Source organism: Physeter macrocephalus, chromosome 19, assembly GCF_002837175.3.
Source record: "Physeter macrocephalus isolate SW-GA chromosome 19, ASM283717v5, whole genome shotgun sequence".
NCBI classification, from domain to species: domain Eukaryota; kingdom Metazoa; phylum Chordata; class Mammalia; order Artiodactyla; family Physeteridae; genus Physeter; species Physeter macrocephalus.
The window spans coordinates 71,361,544-71,365,353 of NC_041232.1; positions in this window are offsets into that span (position 1 = coordinate 71,361,544).

Below are 3,810 nucleotides of genomic sequence, written 5' to 3' on the forward strand. Positions count from 1 at the left end.
GTGAGAGGCCCGCGTACCGCAAAAAAAAAAAAAAAAAAAAAAAAAATCAGGCAGCAGGCGAGATTTGGCCCCCAGGTCATGGTTTGTTGATCCCTGATCTATGTAATTTTAGTGTCAGAATGTGCAATTGCATTTTTCATCTATTCTAGCCCAATGGAGGCCAAATGACGTAAAGGTTTGATGGATAAATGAATGTTTCTCAGTAGTTCCAGGAGAGAAAATTGGTGGGGGAATGGAGTCGTAACAGGGCACCCAGGATCATCCTCCCGCCAGATTATGAAGAACCTACACTGCGATAGTTGCTACCGCATTCGGCGGCAGTATCCTGAAGGGATTTGGATGGTAGGCTCTAGAGCCATACTTGCCTGGGTTCAAATCCCAGCTCTGTCACTTTCTCTGTGGCTGACCTTGGGCAAGTTACCCTACCTTTCTATGTCTCAGTATCCCCTCATCTGTACATAGAGACAGACAGAAGTACCTGTTTTGAAGGGCTGTTGGAGGCTTGGCTGAGTTGATTCCCATAAAGCGTTTAGAAGAGCTCCTGGTACTTATTAAATACTAACAACTCTCTTAGTCACAGGTGAAGATGCTTACACTTCCTTGCACAGACCAATTGCCAAAACAGTTCATTAGGAATAACTATGGTAATAACCAGGCAAAGGGAAAATTTTTCTGCTCTTATTATCAGCAATATATGGAGTAGCTACCCATTCAATGCTGAGTTTCATAATTCAAGCTGGCTAGCCTTACCTTCAGATGAATGAGATAGTTTTACAGAGTAATCAGGTGACCCATAACTAAAACCTGCATTTGAATTCTGCTTGCAAAAAGACTTGAGGTCTTATATTCTAAACTAGCAGAATCTTGAATATATTTATGCAATTCTTTATAATACATGTAATCATCAGCCTTATTGAGACCAAAACACAGAAAAAGATCAAGTATACAACCAGACTCCAAGCTATATCTTTCTACAATTAAGCCCAATGGAAACAATTTAATTTTAGCACAATAATATCATTTGCCATATGAAATTATGTTGTTAATTTTAATGTGATCAATTTTACAGGTTTTCAAAAATTTGTAAATGCATTTTGGTTTAATAGTTTGCACACAGCTAATATTAAGAATGAAAAGCCAAAAGATATTACACATAGATATATGTATGTATTCAGGTTTATTTATCCCCTGCTAGAATGGCGGATAGAGATTTCCGTCTCTTTTGGCCATTGCCTTCTTTCAGGTTCCTAGAACAGGATTATGTTCTAGATGCTTACTAGGTGCTTAAATATTTGCTAAATTATATTGAATTAGAATTATAATAAAAATAATTAAGGTCAACATTGATATCTGTGATATATTAGTTTGTTCAAAATAATATCTTCAAATAATTTCTCTGAAGTAATCATTACTGAAGTGGGAGTGACTTGGCTGAATTGTGTCACTGAGTCTTTGGTGTCATTGTCTGGAGCTCTCTGTGTCCTGGCCTGCCTCTTGCCCTCTAGCCGATAATCTACTCTCATTTGGACTCTTTGGGATAGTGAGTAACACAAACACAACTGAGGGACTTCCCTGTGGCGCAGTTTTTAAGAATCCGGCTGCCAGCGCCGGAGACACGGGTTCGAGCCCTGGTCTGGGAAGATCCCACATGCTGCGGAGCAACTAAGCCCGTGTGCCACAACTACCGAGGCTGCACTCTAGAACCTGCGAGCCACAACTACTGAGCCCGCATGCCACAACTGCTGAAGCCCGTGTGCCTAGAGCCCGTGCTCTGCAACAAAAAGCCACCGCAATGAGAAGCCTGCACACAGCAATGAAGAGTAGCCCTTGCTCACCGCAACTAGAGAAAGCCCGTGTGCAGCAGTGAAGACCCAACACAGCCAAAAACAAAAAAAAAAAACAAAAAAACACAACTGAATCCAGTTTAGAGAAAGGAAGGATTTTTTTTAAGGAATTAAACAACCAAGTCATGGTAAAGGTTGGGGGTCCTTCTGAGCCTCAGAAACACCTAGAATAATGCCAGGAATAATGGCTCAATCATTCTTTATCATCTTGCTCTCCCTGTTTCTCTCTCCTTCTCTCTCTTCCTCTCTCTGTGTCTCACACCTGTGCTGCATTTTCTTACAACACCTCCCTTCTCTCCTCCTTTCTGCTATTGCAGACTGGCTTCCTCCACAGGACCTCCCTTCCTGGGACCAGACTGTTGGCCCCTTTCCTTAGCTCCAATTTGGAAAACCCTGCAGAAGCATTCTGATTGGTCCACCATGGCTCCCTCTGGCCCAGTGAACCGTGGCTGGAAGACCCAACACTCCAGCCCAGCTTAGTCAGGTGTTTGTCTCCTTCATCTGTAGTTCTATCAGCTGTGGACTACGTTGTACAGCACAGGCACAGCCACTGGCTGCCATCTTTCCAGCATTCATTGAAAGAGAAACTAGGAACCCACCACAGTTTATGTTCACACACAGACCTCTCCTTTGCTCAGCTTCCTGTTCCTGCTTCACGGTCGATTCCTTGATCACCCATCACAGCCTGCTCTCAGTGATTAACCTCGTCGTGCCTTCTAGTGATCCCAGTCAACTAATCTCCTAAACTCCTAGAAGTACCCGAGCCTAATACAAAGCCCGTGCCCACCGCAGGCTAGACGGCGGCTAGGATTGGCAAGGCCCAGGGCTGGGAGCAGAGCCACATCACATGCTCATACTCAGTAGGCCTTGTACGTCGTGTTTCACGAAAGGATCAGAGAAAGAGCTGGGGGGTATTCCCCTGGGGAAGAATGGCCACAGGGCTCCCACCGCTTCACATGGACCTGAGGTCTGAGTGAGGTCAGCGCCTTTATGTTCTCGGTGAATTTCCTCATCACACCCCGCTCTTTGCCTTTGGTGCACTTACCACGGTTGGGCTCTATTGAGGGTAGTGTTGTGTGTCTGACGCCCATCCCCCCTCCCCACTCGGTGCCCACGCTCCATGGGGGCCGCGTTCTTGTCACACTACGTGCCCAGCGTCTAGCACGTCGCGTGGGGTGCATTAGGTACTCAAATAAATGGATAAATAGTAACGTAGCAGGGGAATCTACTCTAGACTCAGGGGCAGGAAAGACATCCCTGAAGGATGGCTTGAAGGCTGGGATCTGACACTCAGGGGAGAAGACTCAGGCAGAAGGCGAAGCACAAAGCCCCAGGCAGAGAACTGCTGGGCTAAGTCCTGTGGGCAGAGAAGTCACGTAGTAAATTAGTACCAGAGCCAGACCTAGATTTCAACTGTGCACCCTCTGGGATAGTCAGGAGAGGCCCTGGTTTGGTTCTGCTCTGGAAGGATTATAGTAGGTCTTTTCAGCCCCAACGTGATTAAAATCATTACCCAGGGACTTCCCTGGCGATCCAGTGGTTAAGACTCTGTGCTTCCACTGCAGGGGGCGTGGCTTCCATCCCTGGTTGGGGACCTAGGAACCTGCCCAGCGTGGGGGCATGGCCAAAAAAAAAATCATTACCCAAACACTCACACCTAATTAGAGGACTCTTAATGCTTAATATTCCATTGACTCTCAAGAGGAAACTGTAATTGCCTACTAGTCATATTGCAGCTGGCACCAAGGTATGAGGAACAGGACACTGTGTGTATCTGCGCATGCGTGTGTGTGTGTGTGTGTGTGTGTGTGTGTGTGTGTGTGTGTGTGTGTGTGTGTGAAGGAGTGGATAATTAAAAAATGCAAAATGGCTTAGAAGCATTGAGAAGGTAAATCAAAAGATTACTAAAGGGGGCTTCCCTGGTGGCGCAGTGGTTGCGCGTCCGCCTGCCGATGCAGGGGAACCG